The sequence below is a fragment of the Cyprinus carpio genome, chromosome A4 (genome assembly GCF_018340385.1).
Source record: "Cyprinus carpio isolate SPL01 chromosome A4, ASM1834038v1, whole genome shotgun sequence".
Classification (NCBI taxonomy): domain Eukaryota; kingdom Metazoa; phylum Chordata; class Actinopteri; order Cypriniformes; family Cyprinidae; genus Cyprinus; species Cyprinus carpio.
This window is the reverse complement of record NC_056575.1, coordinates 17,899,890-17,924,741: the sequence shown is the minus strand read 5'-3', so window position 1 is coordinate 17,924,741 and position 24,852 is coordinate 17,899,890. Positions and strand designations below refer to the sequence as shown.

Below are 24,852 nucleotides of genomic sequence, written 5' to 3'. Positions count from 1 at the left end.
TGTAGTGGTGGCACGCACGGCGGTATTACCCCATTCTGGTTGTCCACCTACTGTACACAACAGTGTTCAGATCCTCTTTTTTTTCCTGACAAAATCAATATAATTTAATATTTCTATCTGCTGAATGTAAGCTTTTTCCATATTCCAAGCATGCCTGCTGCACTGGGGACATCACATGCATGTATGAGTCTTCAAAAATTATGAAAATAATCTAGGAATTATTTGATTGTTGGATTTTAAAGCCGCAGGGTTGAGGCTAGAGTCCTGCAATGGGTCGGGTACATTGTGACGTTCCTAAAATTCATGGGCGGGGATGCGGGCGGATAATTAACTCCTTGCGGGCAGGTAGTAGCGAAGATAAAAAATATGTGCAATATTTGTATGTCTAAATTACCATTACACATACGCAACAACGATATGACATTTGACCCATCACATCACCACCACTGCAACAGTGCGACTTTTGTTAATGCTTCTCGTAGCCTAGTTGGAGCGAGCGTTGCAGGAGTAGCTATGGAAAATAAAAGTATAGGCATAGGCCTATAGGCTATTGTTTGTGAGCGACAGGCTCAGGTTGTATTTTTTCTTGTTTTTTTTTTCATTAGTAGGTCTATTTGTGTATAGTTATCAGGTTCCATAGCCTATTTAGGTGCCGATGGTAGGCTATTTGAATGGCGCAAAACAAAGCACACATTAGCCTGTTTCATTAGCCCATTCATGACACTGTTGTGATGGTAAGAGAGGTGCGAGATAAAAAATAAAGCACTTTAAGTGGAATGATTTTAGCGTGTGTGATTTATCGCGGGCACGGATCGGGTAACGGGGGCAAATATTTAAGGGGTCTTGGGCAGTTGCGGATTTAATTTTGATATTATCACGGGTGACGGGTCGGATCTGGTGCTGAACTTTGCGGGTACGGATGGGGGTGGGTCCCCAAAATGGACTCATGCAGGACTCTGGTTGAGGCATCAAAAAGTAACTAAGCTCTTTTATGGATGGTAACTGTAATATTATTACTGCAATCTTATTAGTAATAAGTTACACTACTAGTTACTGCAAAAAGTAATAGTATTACAGTAATGAAGTTACAAGTAACTAGTTACTGCCCAACACTGGTTGACACAAATGACTTTATTTGAATATTTCATTGATACAACATAGCACTGAGTTGTTAGTAAAGAAAATACATAGAGACGTACTGCTTGATGACGTCAGGAACCCGATGAATCAGCTTTTTGAACCGGTTCAATGAGCCGATCGGTCCGAAAAGAACCAGTTCGCGGAAATTAATCAGAGTTTGCATCACAAACACCTAGTCCTCACAAGATATGAAAAAAGTGTTTTTTTTTCTAGTGTTTATGACATCTTAAAAAAGGTTAATAGCTTTTGCTTACTTTTGCCTATTGTCGTAAGACTGGTCTTGATAGATTCCTTGGGTCATGCCAAGAACAATAATAACAATTATACCATAGTCGGCTAAACTTTCTATCTGCCATTTTGAGTTTTCTTAGAAAACATGCTTTTTTTTGAATTCCTCCTAGTTTAATGGGACTCACTTGATAGAACCAAATGCGAGCTTTATTACACAGCAGCGTGGTCAAAACAGGCAAGGTCAAAATCCAGCAAACAATGTAATCCACGGCAGAGGCAAAAGAGTAATCCAAAAGAACAGGCAATGGTCAAAATCCAAGTGAGCAGACTAAAGTATAAACAAATCGACTCAGATCATCTTCAGGCCATGTTCAGGCCATGGTGGCATGAAGTTATGAATTTTGTTGATAGACCAAACTGTTATCATTTAAAAACATCAAATAATGTGATGATATGTTGCCAAACTAAATCTGATGCTGCAGCTTTGCAACACTTAGACATATTGAGACCAAACTTTATATATGTCAGAGTCACCCCACACTGTCCACACCACATCAATTTGGTCACAGCACCACCTATGGGTCAAAACTAATTAGCAATTACATGTGATTGGATGTTTTTAATCCATTTGGACAAATATAATCTTTAATTACTCATATTTGCAACTGGTCTGATGTTTTTCCTGCCATATTTCTCTCCTCATTTGGCCTCTGTTGTGCTTGACCCCCATAATCACTGCCTGCAGTTATAATTAAGTGCTTGGGTCACCATTATACCAAGACACTTTTAAAGGCTCCTCCAGAGGGATTCATGAAATTCTCACCATTATACCAAGACAAGATGAAGATGCTAAATCAAAGAATAATTTTTGTTATATGGAAAGGTGTTGTCATTGTGAAGAAATAAATGAATGACATAAAAAAGGGAAATGGGTAGAGTCTTGTGTCTTCTATATGAATTGTCTGATTCAGATCAAATTGGTGTTGTACGTTTGGATCATGTAGATGTGGCTATTTTGAGTCATGGTCTTATGTTGTTACAAACAGGCAGCAGGAATTATGTCATTTACAACAGGCTTTATTTACCCTCTTAAATACATGCGCTCATTGTGCATTGTTTTTCTTGAGCCACCAGGAGGTGATGGCACTGTCATGCTTGGGCCCGTCATCACTGCTCTCAGTGGTCAGATAAAATGATAAAACCTGGGTATCCTGATAGTGCAGATAAGTAAGGTGGCACAATTAGGATTAATTCCTCTTCACTAAAGCCTGTAGAGGGATTTTGTTGTTTGTTTGTTTGTTCTTCACATACAACATGAATGTCTAATGAAAGCTGTCATTAAAGGAGATCTCCCTCAACATCCATGTGGAGAAGGAGCTTGGAGACATTGTCCAAGTGAAACTTGAAAAGCAGAAACATGTTTTCAATTATCCATGCTTTTTTAAGCATATCAAAGTGAAAACACCCTCTGGAGAATGCTTTGAGTTCCCCTTTTTATCGCTGGTTAGTAGACGACAAGGAAGTGATTATCCAAGAAGCCACTGGTATGTACAGATTCACTTTGCTCATTATTCTTTTTTTTTTTAAATAAAGTATTATTTTTTTTTTACAATGTTTTGGCATGCAAAACTGTTATATTCAATTGTGATTGACTCATGTCTTAAATGCTGTCCTTTCTATGTATAATATGTGTGCTATGTATTTCTCTGTGTTCATTTAGCTCGACTGCCTCAGAATGACACTGAAAAGAGAGCAGAGAAAAGAAGAACTGGATTCTAGACAGAAAATATTCAGGTTTGATTACAGTTACGTCTTGAACAATATTCAATTGTTGTAGTTTTTTTTAATATTGTATTATAACAATGGTTATAATATGTCACATAACCACTGTTATAACAGTTATAATGACATGTCAATTTTTTTCTTTCTTTGTTTTTAGTAACAAAGAAAGAAAATTATTAATCAACTGCAAAACGCATTTAGGTAGAAGTAAAATGTAGATACACACATGACAACTTACAGCAGCGTTCCTCAATTAGTTTTTGCTGAGTGCCAAATTCTGCCAACAATACCAAGCCAAGGGCCACTGACCTGTGTGTGTGTATGTATATATAATATATATATATATATATATATATATATATATATAAACTGTTATTATTATTACAATTATTATATTGTTGCTTTTGTTTAAATAATCAAAAGACGGTCACAAGATAAATATTCAGATTTTCCCCCCCAGTAGTCTATTTTATTCAAACAATTATGAACATTTTTGCATTTAGATACAGAAGAACCTTGCCTGTTGAATATTAAAAACAAAATTTACAAACAAAAAAATCTGGTCTCCATGTCCAAATCAACTGTTCCTGTTCATCTCCAGACTGGATCTCTTCTCTCCACTTTCCCTAATTGCAGATTCAAATTGTTAGAGATCTGTCAGCATTAATATTTTTATACTTAGATTTTGGGGGGGGATCAAACTGTAACACTTGTGTGTCCCAACCAGACCTGACGCGATGCGATAAAAAGTATATTTTCCATGTAGTTTTTGTCCTAACCACCCGTGACAGCAACACCATATCAATTTGAGCTGGATTCAGACCCTGAGAATATTAACCAAAAGGATCGCGCAGAACCTTTGCACGCACGGATATTGCAAGACATATTAGAGTGGTAACATTATTGTTGTTTTTTGGCTAAATCATGTTTTAGATAGAATGTCAACAACCACTTAAGAAACAACTGCATTTACTATGTACAGATAAGTGCAACTGTATTATTGCATTGCAGAAACAGCATACAACTTATACATTGAAACGTAAATAACATACAACAAATAAAGCTGCACACTTACAGACTGTGATGCAGATACAGCACATTGTCCTTACAAAGTGGGAACTGCTCCATCTTTCAGTAAAAGCTTTTTGGCAAAACCAGCACTGTACTTTCTCATGACTCCTCTCTAAACGTGACGCTACAGCAGCATTTCTTCATTGTCTTCTTGTCTGATCCACTCAACCAAGCATTTTAACCATGACCTCGCCCCTCCCCACCCCCCAACCATCTTAATAGGTGAGATTTATTTTAATTACTGTATATTCTAATGGGCCGCTTTGTGGACATCACAAACCACAGAAAACAACGCTGTAGTCCAAAAACAAAGCCGATTATAAATATAATAAGCCAATATTAAAAATGAAATATCTTCTTTTTGGAGTGGACTTTTAGATTTGTTACTTTGTAGATCTTATTTTATGCCCAAACACACACACTACACACTGACTAAAATTCAAAAAGTGAAAAAGCATAATAGGACCCCTTTAAGAATATCTGCTTGTTACGACTGACATCATCACTGCCTATGGGTCCTAACGCTCTGCCAGATGTCCCACAAAAAACAACAAACTGTGCATATACACACACTCATGATGTCATGTAAGACTAAAAAGTTATAACCCTAACCTATATCTCCATACTAAAATCCCAGATGGCCTGACAGTGATTCAGCTCAAATATTAGTGTCTGAGACACTGTGAGCACGGAGACTGTAGTATGCACAGCAATATTTTAAATGCTTAGCTTAAATATGTAATATTAATTAAATAGTGCTCATAAATGGCTGCTGATATAGTATTCTCAAGTAAAATGTTTAGAGGCATGGACCAGAAACAGCAGTCCTAACATCATGACTTAACAAGAGGATTCTCCCAAGCCATCAAACTGACTTCATCAGAGCAAGAACACCATTCCAGAGAGGTTTGATTGTTCGCCACAAGACTAGTACTGTGCACTATTTTATATAGGCTTTTTATTTACATGTATATAAATATTGATCAATTGCCATTACAAAAATCTCAATCTTAAACATTTGCTCATTCTGTGTATTTGTTAAAAAATTGTTTTTTTTTTTTTTTTTTTTTTTTTTTTTTTTGCAAAAGCTTACAGCACAAGGAAGCTTGATTTCAAATTTGATTTCAAACTGAATTGAATTTACCAAAAAAAAAAAGACGAGTACAGTCAGTAATAAAATTATAAAACAAATGACTCAATTCAGTTTGAGGTGTTCAAAATATGACAACACTGAATTTTTATAAGCAGTGATTTAAGAGCCATATACAGTATGTTAGGCCTATTTATTTAGATAAATGAACATCAGATGGCTTTGACCTGTAAAGACTGTACAATGTAGTGATGCAGTTAGACGGGCAAAAAATCTTGCCCGCGTGGGCAGCCCACTGTGGGCCCCAATACCAGCGTGAAATGCGGTCCAGCCCGCACGGCAAACACAATGTAGACCCCAGGTACAGTGGGGAGAGTCTGGGCACGTGTGGGCCCCACACTATGGGGCCCGTGTGGGGCCCAAGTGGGACAGCCCAAAAGTGTGGGTTGAGTGCGGGCTGGCCCACACAAAGCTGAGTGGGCCCCCAAATGGGCCAGTTGTGCCAATAACATGCCCACAGGTATGTACACAGGGTGGGGCTGGGTGTGGGCACAATGGGGAGAGTGTGGGTACACTCTGGGCTGGCTGTGGGCACAGTAGGGAGAGTGTGGGTACACTGTGGGCTGGGTGTGGGCACAGTAGGGAGAGCGTGGGTACACTGTGGGCTGGCTGTGGGCACAGTGGGGAGAGTGTGGGTACACTGTGGGCTGGGTGTGGGCACAGTGGGGAGTGTGTGGGTACTCTGTGGGCTGGGTGTGGGCACAGTGGGGAGAGTGTGGGTACACTGTGGGCTGGGTGTGGGGCACAGTGGGGAGTCTGTGGGTACTCTGTGGGCTGGGTGTGGGCACAGTGGGGAGAGTGTGGGAATACTGTGGGCCAAAAGTATGCCCTCTCTTTGTCCTAAGTAGCATTCCAGCTGAAAATGTGTACCTAGGGCCCCAGCAGACCTCACAGTATGCCCACACTTTGGAGGGAAATGTGGACATAAACCTGTGTGGCCTTAACAAATAAAACTTTAACCTGCAGAATGCTGCAATATAACTATTCAATCACATGCAGAACAATTATACGTTGAAAGTAGTAGTAAATTAAGAGTCATAAATTTCAAATACTTTGATTTATTCACGGTCATGTAAAAAAATGCAGAAAAACACTGTTCAAAAGTTTTAGGATAGGTAAGATTTGTAAATGTTTTTGAAAAAAGTCTCTTATGCTCACCAAACTACATTTATTTGATATGAAATACAGTTAAAGCAGTAACATTATGAAATATTACAATTTTAAGTAACTGTTTTACTATGATGTTTAATTTTCAGCAGCCATTACTCCAGTCTTTTGTGTCATACAATCCAAAATAAATTATTCAAATACTCTGTTTTGGTGCTCAATAAACATTTTTTTTTTTTTATCATCTCAAAAACATTTTTGGAAACAGTAATATTTTTTTTCAGGTTATTTTGAATAGAGCTTTTAAAAGAGCAGCATTTTTTTTATCAGTTTAATGTGCACTTGCTGAATACAAGTAATATCTTAAAGGAAAAAAAAACTTTCTGACCCCAAACTATTAAACACTAGAATGTATTGAATAGATTTATAAAACAGAAAAATGACCAATTTTAACTACATCAGAACATTTAGTAGATATTATAGATAATTATAGATAAATCAGTCCCCTAAGAGGCACCAGTAGAGCTCTGCCTGATCTCTGATCTTCTGGTTCTTCTGCTCCTTCCACTGTCCAAGTCTCTTACATTACGGAGCCACTTTAATAGAAGTATCCATTTTAGATGCTATGGCCTGGCTGCTTTTCGTTCCAGCATCTACCTGAGAAAGAAAAACAACATTTAAAATGTAAAAAAAAATAATATAATAAAAAAAAAAAAAAAAAAAAAAAAATATATATATATATATATATATATATATATATATATAAACCTAAACAAAGCCAAAGTTTCCACCTCAGGAAGTCTCCCAGGGCACTTATATTTTGGTGGATCTTTTTTTAATGTTAAAATATAATGTATTCTTTATTGATGGCAGAGAGATACACAGAGAGTGGCAGTGTGAATGAATAAATGAGACAATGAGAGAGCAGTGGTTGATTGAAATTAAGAGTGAGTTTAAGGGAAAACTGAATGAAAGTCTAAAATAATTCATTTACAACATTTTTAAATTTCAGTTCTAAACACGTTGACTCACAAACATATCCATATCCAATATGCGTGTGTGATGTTAATTTTTTCCCAGTTCAACAACAGAAGGTATTATTGAGTACATAATTAAAAATGGTTTTAACACAAGTTTAAGTTATATTCTGGCAAAACACTGCGATATTACTAGGGGTGACCCTGAATAATCGACAATTCAATGCTTTGATAGGAGGAGCCCGATTCGACCAAAAATCTCACAGTCGAATATTCGCGGCTGTTATGATCATGCCAATTCGGCTATAAATGCTCAAATGTCTGATTTCACATAGAACTACCGGTTTTCTCCAAATAAGTTTATATTCAGCCTATTAAGATATTGCTGTAAATAAGATTCTGAAAAAGAAGCTTTATATAAATATTTTAACGTGCATGATCAAATCCAACCACCCCTATAGATTTCAGTTTCTCTTAATATAATCCGAGACCGACAGAGAAGCATCTTGGCGGCAGAGATTTAAAACTTCAACAAGACTCAAGTTGATAAAGGCAGAGTGAAAGACTGGATTTCTTACAATCAGGTAGGGTACAACACGGGTGTGTGTTCACTTCTCACTGCTGTGTGTGTGCACTTGGATGGGTTAAATGCAAGAGCACCAATTTCGAGTATGGGTTACCATCCTGGCAAATGTCACGACTTTCTTTCACTTTTCATTCTACTGGTCATCAAAAAATGCAGAACATTAATAACTACTGTCATATACATAACGTTATAATGAGAGCACTATTATAAAAAAAAAAAAAAAAATGTTCTTAGTTTCGCTGATGTTTAATGTTAACTATCTTTTAATCAGAACATTGTTTTTGTATCCACGAGGCGTCCGTTTCACACTTTACCTGTGTGTTACCGTCAGTTATTATGGCTGTTGAATGTCTGAATGTCTATTTTGACCCCCCGCCCACAAACATATGATTTGACTATCAGGCGACTATCGGCAAGATTAGAAAATTCTAAGAAAATCCTTAGTCGGGGACACCCCTAAATATTACCACTTTTATAAACATATGTTAAGGTGTTCGCTGGGTTTTGAGACTATGTCCCAAGAGTATGTCTGAGTCACAGATAAAAATAAGCTTATTATTGTAATAAAGTAAGTAAGTAATACAGGTATAAGTAAATGATGATAGACCTTTCATTTTTGGAAAAATGAGCCCTTTAAGAAATAACTAATGACTTTAACTTGATGCATGAATATGCAGCTTTAAATAAATTGAAGTGTACTTACATGACAAAAGATGCAGTGACCTGTTACTCTGGTGACTCTTTATCTGCATCTGACACAAACTAAATGGAGGAAAAAAGAGAGAAAATCAATGAATTTCAGTGAAATATTGCATATATCAAAACAAATTAAAATGTAATTTTATTTTGACACCTTTGAGAAGAGATCATCGGTTTATTACTTACAACAATGGTGTGCTGAAGGACCAGCATCCTGCAGAGTTTATCTCCAGCCTGTCCACACACCTGTCTGAAGTGTGTGGTGATCCTGAAGACCTTGATCAGCTGCTTCAGCAGTACAGGATTGGGTCTGGAGCTTTACTCTGCAATCAGGACTAGATCACAATCAATACTCAAAAGAGAGAAGGCAAACATTATGTTAATGGTTTAAAACTAAAGCTGAAAAAATTATTTAATATATGGTATATGGTTTAATATCTGAGAATGGAAAAGGGAGAAAAAAAAATTATCACTTAAATATTACATAGGTTGTATGAAATGAACGTGCAAATGAACTATACAGTCAAGAGAAATCATAATTACTTGAATAAGTTACCTTAATATTTTCTGAACTATATTTTTACATTCAGTATATATTTTCATAATTGATTGCTAAACTATTGATGGCTGATTACATCTGACAGTGTCATCATCTTTATGGTTACATACCATAGACTGTATAATACAGTAGGCTACGCTAACGACTCTCTCACTCTCTCTCTCTCTCGGTGCTCGCGCCAGCTCGTGTGTGAGACGCGAAACTCTTTCCTACAATATATTTATAATCAGTCAGTTTTTTTAAGTAACGTTAACATTAACATGACAGTAAAATGACAGTATCTCATTAATGATAACGAGATTTAATAAGCGTGTGTAGCCGAGGTGTCGTAACGTTATGTTACCTGTCAGCGCGGAGTTTACCGAAGTCTATCAGTTATGAACAGCCATACATTAATGATAACGAGATTTAATAAGCGTGTGTAGCCGAGGTATTGTATTATGCTATATAAATCCTCGTTTATGTTGCTATTTAGGACTTTATAACAGAGACATTATACGGACTTAACTACATTACGTTATGTAGGCCCTAACGTTACTGCTCGATGTTGAGTATTAAAAACAACAAGACAGAAAAGGAAAATAAACCTAATTAACACCAAAATGGACGTTAAAACAAATTAATTTAATGAATTCATGTGCAATTTGAAAGGATATATTACCAGAGATTACGTTACCTCAGAAAACGATCTGAAGGTGCTAACGTAAGTTAGTTGGCCGTTATAACCGTTGGTCATTTAAAAACGCCACAAGCAACACTGATAATCAAAATAAAATGTGTAATTTAATTCCTATTAATGAATTAATTCACAACTATTTTGACGAATTTTACACATTGTAATGGAAAATTCAGAAATTAACTGAGAAATTTAAAAAGCTTACCTGGTTGAGCGGAGCTGGATGGTATCAGTTGAAGCCAGCTCATTAACTATGCAGAGTTCCAGCAGTCCCAGCTCTCATTGGCTAGAATTAATCACGTGCTGAAGAGTTGACGCTCCCATTTAATGTATTATATTATTAAATATTACTTTTTCATTTTTTCCTTTCAGAAATATTTAATAAATTATTACATCACTGTCCAATACCAGCAATAACAATGAATAAATTAACAAATCAGTCAATAATCTGTTTATTCACATGGTTTTATTTTGTCAAATAAATGAATGTTATTTGATAATAGCCTACAGGGTATTACAACAAAAACAATGTATACTGTTACAAATAACCGATTAATTAATTGTGTGTGTGTGTGTGTGTGTGTATATATATATGTGTGTGTATATATATAGATATATATAGGCCTATATTAGTGTTTTTAAATGATCAATTACGATTAATCGTATCCAAAAAGTGTTTTTTTTTTTTCACATAATATATATGTGTGTTCTGTGTATATTTATTATGTATATATGTTTATCAGTTTCCACTGGCTACAAATATCTGCTCACATAAAATTCAAGGCATTGATGTTTGCCTACAAAACCACCACTGGCTCTGCACCCCTTTACCTAAATTAATTACTTCAGACTTATTTGCCGCCAGAAGCTTGCGTTCTGCAAGTGAACGTCACTTTATTGTGCATCTCAAAGAGGCAAAAAATCACTTTCACAGACTTTTAAATTAAATGTTCCCTCCTGGTGGAATGACCTGCCCAACTAATCTTTAATCTTCAAGAATCGGCTAAAAACACATCACTTACAAACTTATTTTACCCTCTAACTCTAGCACTCTCTATTCTAATTATATTCTTTAAAAAAACTTGCCCCATTTAGACTTGCACTCTATTCATTTACTAACTTGTTTTCTCAAAATAAATAAATAAATAACACTAACTGCTCTTTTCTTTTTGTATTCTATTTTCTTTTTATTTATTATACAATTAACAAAAGCAAAAACGCCTCTCACACTAGCTTGCTCTATTCTTTTTCTATTCTACCCGTTTTCTTTTTATCATATAATAAAAAAAACTTGCTACATGTACTACGTTAAGCTAACTGAGACTTGTTATAGCACTTGCATATCATTGCCCTTTTGTTGATTTTGATTGCTTCCATTGTCCTCATTTGTAAGTCACTTTGAATAAAAGCATCTGCTAAATGACCAAATGTAAATGTATATAAATTCAAACACATCCATGTATATATTCAATAAAAATATGTTATGTTTATATATTAAATATATTTATATATAAAATATAAGAATAAATATATAAATGTATATACATGTAAATATTTTTAATATATACAGTAAAAAAAATATATATATACTGTATGTATGTGCATTTATATATACATATTTAAAATACACACTACACATACATATATGTAAACAAAAACTATGCAATCAATGGCTATTAGTGCTGTCAAACAATTAATCGCTATTAATCGCATCCAAAACTAATGGATGTGTGTGTATTTATATATACATAATAGATATACACATAACACACACACACCGCATATATTATATTTTTGTTGTGGACAATTTATTGCTTTCATTTTACTGTCATCATCATCACAGAAATCTATCCCTGGGGCCCAGGGTGTTTTTTTTTTTTTTTTTTTTTGGGCACAGTGCGTTGCCCACACGAAACCCACATAGGGCCCACAATGGGCAAAACTGCCGTGGGCCCGCATGGGCTGACCCACAGGGGGCCCCAAGCGGGTTTAGTGTGGGCAAGCCCACAGTGGGCTTGCCCACACGAAACCCACATAGGGCCCACAAGGGCAAAACCGCTGTGGGCCCGCATGGGCTGACCCACAGGGGGCCCCAAGCGGGTTTAGTGTGGGCAAGCCCACAGTGCGTTGCCCACACGAAACCCACATAGGGCCCACAATGGGCAAAACCGCTGTGGGCCCGCATGGGGCTGACCCACAGGGGGCCCCAAGCGGGTTTAGTGTGGGCAAGCCCACAATGGGCTTGCCCACACGAAACCCACATAGGGCCCACACAATGGGCAAAAACCGCTGTGGGCCCGCATGGGCTGACCCACAGGGGGCCCCAAGCGGGTTTAGTGTGGGCAAGCCCACAATGGGCAAAACCGCTGTGGGCCCGCATGGGCTGACCCACAGGGGGCCCCAAGCGGGTTTAGTGTGGGCAAGCCCACAGTGCGTTGCCCACACGAAACCCACATAGGGCCCACAATGGGCAAAACCCGCTGTGGGCCCGCATGGGCTGACCCACAGGGGGCCCCAAGCGGGTTTAGTGTGGGCAAGCCCACAATGGGCTTGCCCACACGAAACCCACATAGGGCCCACAATGGGCAAAACCGCTGTGGGCCCGCATGGGCTAACCCACAGGGGGCCCCAAGCGGGTTTAGTGTGGGCAAGCCCACAGTGGGCTTGCCCACACGAAACCCACATAGGGCCCACAATGGGCAAAACCGCTGTGGGCCCCGCATGGGCTAACCCACATGGGGCCCACGTGGGTTTAGTGTGGGTTTGCTCTGCCCACACTGTCCCACAGAAAACCCGCAGTGGGCCCGCGCAGGCATGTTTGCTGGGTATATTTATATGTACAAATCAGACATGTCTAGCATAAACTTACATTGTAAAGAAATTAAAGTTCCATCTTTGATTGTTGAAATACTTTCTGGTGCATTTCACTGTCAACCAATAAAACTTCTAGAAGGTTTTTTCATCAGTCAGGTGGGGAGCTATTCTGAATGGTTAATAACTTTTGACAAAGTTTAATCCAGGAGCAAAGAGAAATAATTTCTACTATAAAAGCACGGAGAGGGAGAGATCGCGACTGCACACAGTCTGTGCACAGGCAGTTTATTTGTAGAAGTTAGGCCTATTTGAGAGATCGCATCCAGTTTTCTGCGAATACATGACAGCGTTCTTATGTTTACAATAAAGCGCTCGCCACATTTGCGCGCGGAAATGATTCAAATTATGCGGAATACCTGCAATTCTGACATTCAGACTGTAATTGACAGGAGACAGATGATTGTCAAACTCACTCGGACAGGAGAAAGAGAGACGCAGATTGTATCTGTGTATATTCGGTAATAGATACAGATAATAGATACAGATAACCGGGTCAGATAATATTTCAGTATCGGTATCAAAATATAGATATTTATGCTAACACTACCATGTAGTTTAAGATTATTGTGTGTGAACTCACTGCGAACCACATCCATAACAAAGATGGTATCACTCATTCACTCTCTGTTCAGTCCATTCACATTTGAATCATCTATTTTCAGTGTCCACTTTTATTTACATCACATTTGCCATGTTTTTGCTGTCACATCGTATAGCTACACCTGGATGTGACAGAGCACTGCAAATCATTTGAACTTTGTCAGCACATCATAAACAGAATGAGTCAGCAGTTTTCTGTCGAGGATGTGTCGCGCTGTGCCGCATCCAGTGTAGACAGCATCACTGATTATAAGTTCTATTGTATTTTGTTGCGTCACGCCGCACCACTCACGTCCGGACATAATGTAAGTTAATGTCACTTTCTGATGCTGCATTTGAATTTTCATGCCACATTATTTAAAATTAGCACAGGCCAAACATTTTTCTCACGGGCCGCGGGCCGGCCGGAACCCAAACTTACAGTGTTTAATGTAATGACAAATCAAGGGTTTTGAAAGTGTCAGTACTTGATGGTCATCATGCAAATGATGTGGCATGTTAATGTTTGTTGGTTAAGCACTATATCTGTCTTTTAACATGTAAGACCAGAAAATATTCTTACACAGAGAAAATTACACACGTACCATATGAATTTATTTTGTAATCTGGGGAAGAAAAATTGTGGGGGATTAATTGACTTTTTTCTTAAAATATAAAGACATATATGTAAGAGTGGGTAATAAAAATTGTTATTTTAATAGTAGGTTTAATCGGGGGTACTTTACATGCTCAGAAGTACCGGGTGTTTTGACTTTTGCCAGCTTGCGTTTTTCATTATCACAAATACATTAATCTAACAAAGAGCTCATAACATCAACAAGACATTAAGGCAAGCTGTATGTATTCCTAAAACAGTGATGATGTGGGATGATTCTTCTCAGAGGTGTTAAGATATATATTACGAGAGTACAGTAAGAGTTACATTAAGAGTTGTGTAGAAATGGCAGAGTGTACCTGTTAAGAAAGACCTTCTCAGCAACTCCAGCAAATACCAATATTTCCCTCAAATCTTCCATCTTGTAAATGAGTATAGTTTTACTCTTTTCTCTGTGGCTATTGTCAAGCCTGTGTATTTTGGCTAAGGATTTGGTTAATGCATCAAGCAATTTGCCATTGTGAATGCCATTAAGATATTCTACTACACCCTGCTAAATGACTCTGATTAGTTGCCATGCCCCAAACTCAGACCATTAGTTGAGGTAGAAAGTGATAAGGCTTAGACAAGGAGGATTTCTGTTCATCTCAATTTGATTCTTTGCAATTTATACGTTTTGTGGGAAAAAAAGCTAGGCAACTGACAAATGTCTTATAACTGGCTCTACACATTAAATTGGGCTATAACAAGTCAAATCAAGTTCAAGTTTCTTATAAACACTCCATGACTCAAGAACATTGTCCAGGCCACTCACCCCTGTGTAGCACACTCAGAATTGCAAAATGTTCTTGAGGTTTACAACAGATTTCATGTGGTGCATGTGGGATGAGGTTTCAGGTGGAGGGATGGGTGGGGTCTTTCACGATACTGGTAGCTTTACTGGACCATCGTACAAGGAAAATGTCCAGAATGGACATTTCAAACCATGCATTAAAACTCATTGAGTGCATCTGGGAGGGATGTATCGTCATCACAGGCCTAGGGCAGGGGCTGCCTCTTTAAACAAGTTCAACTCTGTGTCCTGGAAGTAGTCCTGTAGTGCTGAGGTAGCATCATCTGGCCTTACTGTGATCTGCTTTTGGACTGATTTGGCAAGTTTGAGAAGTCAAGTCAAGTGAAGTCTGCTTTATTGTCAATTCTTCCACATGTACAGTACATACATACAGAGAATCGAAATTGCGTTACTCTCAGGGGCAAGTTCGGGAGCGAGTTCAGCTTCCTCACAGCCTGATGGATGAAGCTGTCCTTCGGTCTGCTGGTCCTGCCCTGGAGACTCCGCAGTCTCCTCCCTGATAGCAGCAGACTGAAGAAGCTGTGTGACGGGTGAGTGGGATCACCTGCGATGCAGGGGGCTTTGAGGGTGAGAAAGGTTCCATAAATGTCCTGGAGGGAGGGAAGAGAGACACCAATGATCTTCTCAGCTGCTCTCACTATGTGTTGAAGGGTCTTCCGGCAGGACGCGTTTCTGGCGCCATACCACACAGTGATGCAGCTAGTCAGAATGCTCTCGATGGTGCCTCTGTAGAAGGTGTACATGATGGGGGGTGGGGCTCTGGCTCCCCTCAGTTTGGGGAGGAGGTAGAGACGCTGCTGTGCTTTCTTGGCCAGTGCTGCAGTGTTGTCTGTCCAGGAGAGGTCCTCTATGATGTGCACATACAGGAACTTGGTGCTGCTCACTCTCTCCACAGTCGCACCGTTGATGGTCAGAGGAACATGCTGAGAGTGTGCTCTCCTGAAGTCAACAATCTCCTTCGTCTTCTCCACGTTCAGAGAGAGATTGTTGTCACTGCACCACCCGGCCAGGCGTCTCACCTCACTCCTGTAGTTTGTCTCATCACTGTTGCTAATGAGACCCACCACAGTCATGTCATCCGCAAACTTAATGAAGAGGTTGTGTGACGGTGTGCAGTCGTGGCTCTGCAGAGTGAAGAGGAGGGGGCTCAGCACACATCCTTGGGGGGCCCCAGTGTTCAGTGTGATGGTGCCTGATGTTTTGCTGCCGACCCGTACTGCCTGAGGTCTTCCAGTCAGAAAGTCCAACAGCCAGTTGCACAGTGAAGTGTTGAGCCCCAGCTCGACCAGTTTGTGAATGAGCTGTTGAGGGATGATTGTGTTGAATGCTGAACTGAAGTCTATGAACAGCATTCTGACGTATGAGTCCTTTTTGTCTATATGTGTGAGTGCTGAGTGGAGGGCAGTGCCGATGGCGTCATCGGTCGAGCGGTTGGACTGATATGCAAACTGGAATGGGTCAAGGGAGGTGGGGAGGGCAGACTTGATGTGGTGCATGACTAGCCGTTCAAAGCACTTCATGAGGAAGGGCGTAAGTGCAACAGGACGGTAATCATTGAAGCAGGACGGAGATGGTTTTCTTCGGGACTGGAATGATGGTGGTAGTTTTGAAATATATGGGAACAACAGACTGACTAAGTGAGATGTTGAAAATGTCTGTGAAGACATCATTGAGTTCTGCTGCACAGTCTCTCAGTACACGCCCAGGTATGTTGTCAGGTCCCGGAGCTTTGCGTGCATTGATCCTGCTGAAGGATCTCCTCACACTGTCTGGGGACAGCGTCATCACCTGGTCTCCGGGAGGAGGTGGAGTCTTCTGTGCAGTGGAGCTGTTTTGTTTCTCAAAGCGAGCGAAGAAGGTGTTCAGCTCGTTCAGCAGAGAGATGTTGCTGTCACAGGTCCGTGGTGGGGGCTTGTAGTCCGTAATGGTCTGTATTCCCTGCCACAGGCTCCGAGTGTTCAGCTGTCGCTGAATTGATGGGCTATCCTCCTGGAGTACTGTCTCTTAGCCTCTCTGATGCTGCAGGATAGGTTGGCCCTGGCTGTTCTCAGGCCCCCCTCGTCTCCAGCTCTGAAGGCAGCGTTCCGCGTTTCCAGGAGTCTGTAGACTTCCCCTGTCATCCACGGCTTCTGGATGGCCCGGACAGTGATGGTTTTTGTAACTGTTACATCTTCAATACACTTGTGGCAGCCTGCTTAAACATATTTCCAGTCAGTGGTGTCAAAGCAGTCTTGAAGAGCCTCTGACGATCCTTCCGACCACACTTGAATCTGTTTCTGAACTGGTTTGGCCACTTTAATCAGTGGTCTGTATGCAGGCATTAGCATGACAGTGATGTGGTCTGAGGCTCCGAGGTGGGGGAGGGGGAGAGGGCTTTGTAAGCTCCTCTCTGTGTGGTGTAAACAAAGTCTAAAATGTTTTTACCTCGTGTTGGAAAGTGTATGTATTTTTGGAAACACACTCTAAGTCAGCATGGTTGAAATCCCCAGCTATGACGAGAAAAGCATCAGGGTGTGCTGTCTGCTGCTCACTGATGTGCTGGTACAGTTCATTTAGTGCATCGTTCCTGTTGCAGTTGTTGTTGTTCGGGGAAATGTAAACCGAAACGAGCAGTATGGCAGTATATTCCCTCGGCAGATAGAACGGCCGGCACTTAATAGTCATAAACTCCACCAGGGGTGAGCAGTGTTTGCAGATCACAACAGCATCGCGGCACCACGCATCATTGATGTAAACACAAAGCCCACCGCGACGAGAGCTCTGTCTGCTCGATAGCACGTCAGCTGGTCGAGCTGAATGGCGCAGTCCGGAACGCTGTTGCTAAGCCATGTTTCCGTGAACACAAAAAACACAACAGTCTCTTACAGGCTCCTTTGAGTTGAACGTAGTAATCAGATCTAGTCCAGTTTATTGTCCAAAGAGCATACATTAGCCAGTACGATGGTGGGGATAGATGGCTTGTGTTGGTTAGCCATTAGTCTAGCCCGGATACCTCCGTGCTTACCCCTCTTCTGCTTCCTCTCACGCCACTTGTGGCGCCTCCGCTGTGGGCGAGATGCAGCAGTGGGGGTCGGTGATGATGTAGGCCTCCGGAGCAGACCGAGGGCCCGCAGCTGTTCTGGGTGCGTGGAATTCAACTCTAAAAATGCGGTTCTGCCGACATCCAGCAGAAACTCATGACTGTACGCGTGCTTAAAGATAGGTAAACGCGATGACGACGTACAAAAACACTGCTACTCACAAGACAAAAAACACAAAAAAACACCGTTCTGTCGGGACAGAGAGAAGCTGCTGCGTGTGGGACGCGGCGTCATCTTGGATCTCTGTATGCTGCTATTAGCATAACAGAGATGTGGTCTGAGTACCTGAGATGGGGGCAGGGTGCAGCTTTGTACACATTTTTTTTTTTCTATTGTATAAACCAAGTCCAATGTGTTGTTTTTCTCTTGTTGCAAATTTCACATGTTGGTAGAACTTTGGCAAAACTGTCTTTAAGTTTGCGTGATTAAAGTCACTGAATATTATGAAAAAGCCATCAGGGTTGTTTGTTTGTTTGTTAAAATAACTCTACAAGTAAATGTTGTCATTTTTCTTGTTGAAGATGGAAGGAGTGGAGCCCGGGCTTTCCTATGAGCATAGATGCCAAAGTGAATGAACTTCCTAAAGACGTTCAGTTTGATGGAGACAAACAATCAGAGTGGGATTGGGATTTAATAAAAGTGTAAGTTTGGGGGACTGTGTCATGGCCACAGTTCTTGTTGATTTGTTACAGAATTTTTCCTGTGTTTTCCAGAAGGAATTCAGCACAATCCGGTACTAAGCAAATAGTGTTCATGTTTCTAATTATACTGTATGTCTTCTTTTTCAGGATTGGGGACTTACTTCTTGTCAAAATCGAAGGCTTGGTTGAGTCCTGGAAGGACATTGCAGATATTGAAAATATATTTGGGCATTTATTAAAGAAGAACACAGTACTAGGTTTGATGATTTCTTCCTCTATCAAGAATGTTTGCTCCCTTTCAAGACATTTTGCGCTGCGTCAGAAATTATAATGCTACAGGAACGCCTCTCAAAAGCGTAGTGTTTACATGTACACTAAAAAAAGCAATCAGGTTGATGTGCGTGTTAATATGTCAATTTATTGATTTTTAACATGCGCACACTGCACTAATATACAATATAATATAATGCTGTTTGCACATACTATTCTCATACATTGCTTCTTTTCTTTGTTTTAAAGAGCAGACTTAGTATTTATCTATTTTGGTTCCTAACTGGAAGACAACAATTACATGAAGCATTGTACTGTGCTGCTTATATTTATCAAGAATTAATAACACCCTTCCCATGCCCAAAACAAGGCCTCTGTGGATGAGAACACGAAATCACACAGAGGCTTTAAATTTCCCACGCAGCATTCCCTTTTCTACAAAAACTATATATCCGAACACAATTGTTGTGAGAAACGAACAATGTGGAGACACATTTTTCATACCTGTAAAGCCTTTGACATTTGACTCAAGTTTCCCCTTTGAAATCTGTGCAGAGAACTTGATACAAGACTGGAATAAGGATTACATGTTTGGCTATCAGTTTTTGAACGGCTGCAATCCTGTCATGATCAGAAAGTGCATGAAACTTCCAGACAAATTTCCAGTCACACATATGAGATGGTTGAGGACCGTCTGAAGAAAGGATGCACACTACAAGAGGAATTACAGGTCAGAAACAATAAGACATAAATCACTTCAACAGCTGGTCAGTTATCAAATCCAAGACTTGTATTGTGACAGCCTTCGCATATTTTAGTTTCTATAAAAGATGCAGATCAGTGTTATTTTAACCTACAAATCATTTGTTCTAAATTATCCCCTGTGTACATGTTTTGCAGGCAGGAAACATCTACATTGTGGATTATGAAATACTGAATGGAGTGCCAGCAGCCAGCAGCGAGCGCCATTTGACTGCACCCATCTGCCTACTGTACAAGAATGAATTGGACCAAATTGTGCCAATTGCCATTCAGGTATCTGTCTCACATAGAATCAGTATCAAATGAAAACATAAATTAATTAAACATAAAAGCAGTTTTGTAGTGGATTTAATCACTGAAGTAAAAAAATGTCCTGTTTGCCTTTGTTATATCTGAATCAGCTCAGTCAAACCCCGGGGGAAATGAGCCCAATCTTTCTCCCAAGAGATAATAAATATGACTGGATGCTGGCCAAGATGTGGGTGAGATCTTCTGACTTCCTTGTACACCAGCTGGTCACACACCTTCTCAAGACACATCTGTTGTCAGAGGTTTTTGAAATGGCCATGTACAGACAGCTCTCTGCAGTCCATCCAGTATACAAGGTACCTGTATTTCAGTACATAGTCATGATATTTAGATTCAGTGCTAAACTGATGATTGTGGTTTCATATACGTCAATTTACTATTGATGGGTTGCTGGTTCTGATAACCTTGCCTTTTTTAAACCATGGTTTAATGTTAACCAAAAACTTTCAGAGCACAACATAGAAACCACCTTTGGTGTATCACATAATGCTTTATGAATCTTTTTTTTTTAATGACTTAATGCACATTTTTAAATCCATAATTTCTTCTTACAGTTACTGATGCCTCATGTTCGTTTCACAATTGCAATCAATGCAAAGGCCAGAGAAAAGCTCATCAGTAAAGACGGAATCTTCAGCCAGGTAGCTTTAAAGCTAATTTAATATATCCAAACATAAATGACATCTTGTTAGGATCCAAAGCAATTCTATTCATATTTGATTATTCTGTGTTTGTCTGGCAAGCCATAATTTCTGTCTGTGATATACAGTAAGTTTAAGAAAGATGTTAACAAATATTCATCATGACAAAACGGAGTTATTACCTGACTTTATGGCTTGTGATATGTGATATTCTGTCTTTTTGCTGAATGCTCTTATTAAATACATAAGCGTCATTATATTTAGTTAGCTGGTGTTTGTGTAAACCGACAGACCTATGTACTGTATTTCCTAAATATCTACAAACACAAAAACATCCACCAGAATAAAACTTCACCCACTGTCCTGTAGATGATTACTTGAGTAGTCTAAATAAATGCTTTCAGTGTAGTTAATTTCTGAAAGTATTTAGGCAAAATATTAACTGTATTTTTGGTGTCCAAAGGTTAGTAGCATCAATGGAGCTGGGATGGGGAAACTGATACAAAATGCCATAAAGACTTTAACCTACAAGTCTCTGTGCTTTCCTGAGGACATAAAAGCTCGAGGAATGGAAGATGTGCCCAAATACTATTACAGAGATGATGGCAAGATGGTCTGGAAGGCAATACACTGGTAGGTGGTAGCAACAGTTCAGATCATGTAGTTAAAAAGTACAAATTAGTCCACATATGTGCCAATGAAATGTTTGGCATCCAGAGTTTTTTTTCTTTTCCTCTTTTGTTTCTGCTGTGATCAAGACCTACTATCTCACTCAGGACAGCGATGAGGCGGTTCAAAAAGATGTGGAGATTCAAGAGTTTGTTAAGGATGTTGCAAGCACTGGCATGAATAATTCTGCCAGTGAGTACAGGTTCAACTTATCAAAGTGTCAGTGTATGTTTGTCTGTTAAATGCATACTGCCACTGTTTACAGACTTTGCATCTTTGTGCCACTTTTAAATGTGTACACAAGTTAAATGCATACTGCCACTGTTTACAGACTTCCCAAAGTCTCTTAGCTCTCGAGAGCAGTTGGTTGAGTATCTGACTGCTGTGATATTCACCGCTTCAGCACAACATGCTGCTGTCAACTTCGGACAGGTGAGGTTTCTTTCATATCATCGGCAAGAATGTTTAAAATTCATAGGCAAAACTCTTGATAATATTTATAAGCTAATATCTGAGAGTTTATGTTCCAGTTTGACTGGTATGGCTGGATCCCCAACAGTCCTTCCACCATGCGCAAGCCGCCTCCCCAACAGAAGGGCCAGGTGGATCTGAAGTATATCATGGAGAGTCTGCCTGACTGTGAATGTTCCAGCAAGGTTTTGGGAACAGTTTGGTCCCTCACTCGGACCCAGGAGAATGAGGTTTGTTGTCTGATTCGCATATAATTTTCACTTGAAATTGTAGAGAACAATATGAAAAGGAGTTAACCTGTTACTAGCTGAGGGTACAGAGCATCAAGGAATGGGTTTATAAAATAGGGCAAAGATGATGTTTCGAAATATATTTAAATGAATCTTCATTTTAAATTCTTATTGTTGAATTTCAGTCAGACAGTGCAAAGAATTTTCAGTCAGACAGTGCAACTAATTTGTAATAATCTCTAACTCACAGCAATATCTTAAAATTAACAAATTAAAAAATATAAACAGATTAAACTAAAAGAAAAAAAAAAAAAAAATTGTTTTAAAAAGATGAGATAAAACAACAAAAGTATAATGAATAAATAGTGCATTTACACAATTCACAAGGAACTTAAAACAATACAATAAAATTAGAATAGCTTAGGCTGTTGAAAGCATGTAGTCCAATTTGAATCGTACCCCAAAACAATCCTTGAGAATCCTAAAGTGTTGTAAGTTCCAATATAAAAGTGTCCAACGGTGTATATACACTCCAAAGAAAGTGGTAATCCAATAAAGTGAGATGCTGGAATGGCAAGTCCTTAAAACCAACTCCTCAATCAAGCGTGTTCAGTGCTTTGGTCAGTGACCCTGACCCCTGTTGTTCATCATGCTGCCTCCTTTATGCTGCCTCTACTTCCTGATTGCTCACATGACAGGCAGACCTATGAACATTTAAAGACATGCACACATTACAATGGTTAAGAGGAATAAAATGGCTAAGAAAACATGCAAAACCATTCAAACTCAAATATATAGATATAAAACCATCATAGTATATGTTGAGCGGTATAAAACATGCATTCTGTGTGACAGTGTCACACATTGAACTGACCCTTCACTAAGTCCCACTTTAAAAATGTTACCATTTTGGGGGAGTAACAGAATATTTATTTATTCACTTAATGGTGTTTCATATTTAAAAAAAGTAAATATGAGGAGCTCTATTCTATAGTCCAGCATAATAACTCCTAGTAGAGAATGAAACATCTAATAATAGACTATGCCACATTCATGCATTTTAAAATTCAAAACCGTGTTGAATTAGTAATCTAATAGTAATCAAAATCTCTATTTAAATTGTTACTTTCCTTGTGTAATCTAACATAATATGTTACCAAATTACATTTTACACCATGTATTCTGTAGTGGAATAGTTTCACCCAATCCTTCCGCCACACACTAAGTTAACAGGCAAGCATCTACTCTTCTCTTATGTTGGTCTATGGATGCCCCGTGTGTTTGGATTGTTTTAAACTAAATTATCTAAAAGTTATAGAAGAGACTATTTATCTTAAAGATTTTATTTAGAAAAGGAGTAAAACGTTTTTGCTGGAGCAGATTTAACATCAGCTTTTATGTTTTGAATAAGTTAATTGAGGGGATAGTAAGAAAAAGGCTCACAGTATTATGATTATGTAGTAGTAACATTAGGAAGAGTTCTAAATCCGTTTTTATTTTTTTTACATTATGAGCAGGGTTGCCAGATTTGCACAACAAAACCCACCCAATTGCTACTCAAAACTAGCCCAGTCGCGTTTTTAGAGGGACCCCATTAAAAATCACGTTCCGGGGGTAATATAAACAAAAAAACGTTTCACATTCCAGGGGCCAAACATCATGTTATTGGGGTCGCTTCAACCAGTACAACAGTGTTAAAGTAGGTATTCCACGGGAAAACCATAGACTTGGCAACACTGGTTATGAGCACATTCTGGGATGTTTTATAAGCTTGTCTGAGTGATTGACAGAAACCAAGGGGGCGGAGCTTAGAGACGAGTCGGTTTACCTTGTAAAAAGAAAGAAAGATATTGTTCTGTTTTCTGAAGACCTTGCTTTTTTCCCAGCTGTACTTGGGTACGTATCCAGATATGTACTTCACAGAGCAACCAGTGAAAGAAGCCATAAAGACTTTCCGGCACAAACTAGATGAGGTGACCAACATCATCAAGAGCCGGAATGAGAAATTAACATTGGGTTATTGCTATTTGTCCCCAGACAAAATCCCCAACAGTGTTGCAATTTGAGAAATTACTTGCAGAAACATTTTGCCGGGCAACCATAGTGTTTACAGCCAATGCCTGCTGAACATAGAAAGAGAGAAGAACAGCTCTAGTCAAAATATAATGTATTGTAAAACACTTTTTAGAAATGATGTTTGATTGAACTCTGTTGCTGGGAAGTAAGGGATATTACTTTGTAAAGCCTAAATCTGTGCACATATGTATCTTATCTGAGAGTTTATTATCAGAACAATTATTTGGCTTTGCTTTCAAAGAGCACACATAGGCTTGTGTTATGATCCATTTATTATTGACTTTCTTTAAATTTATTTTCTTTATTCATATAAACGTGTGTATCCAAACTATGGTATTCTTTTATTCGTCTTTTGATTCATTCATTTAATCATATTCTTGATTACTCATAATATATTTTTTGTGGTGTATTTTAGATAATCATTTGACAAATTTTTACCTTATTGATATCTAACATCTGCATGGCTTTTGTGCTGATTATCTTGTTTTGCTGTTTGGAGGGAATTTTGTTCCAGGTTTGTTCCCTCTGATATAACTTAGCTCTATAAAGGATAGCTTAGCTTAGCAGGATCGCTGTAATGGTCATAAAATAAATGTTTTATGAATGCTGTAAAGGAATTATGAACATCTGTGACTGTACTTCAAATGTTGGTTATGTTTGTTTTTTTCCCTTAGAGTTCTCATAATAAAGAATGCTTTAAGAAAATGAAGAGAAATAATGTTTTTCATTACATCTTCCATTGAGATTGTTTTTCTTTGTGATCTCATTTCTAAATAAATATCTTAACTGGCAGAGCATGATGC

At 38.9% G+C, this 24,852-nt stretch overlaps 1 pseudogene; it reads left to right on the top strand.

The window, feature by feature from the left end:
• Positions 1-24,566, top strand: part of LOC122140872 — a 35,735-nt pseudogene extending 11,169 nt beyond the window's left edge.
• Positions 24,567-24,852: the final 286 nt, after the last annotated feature.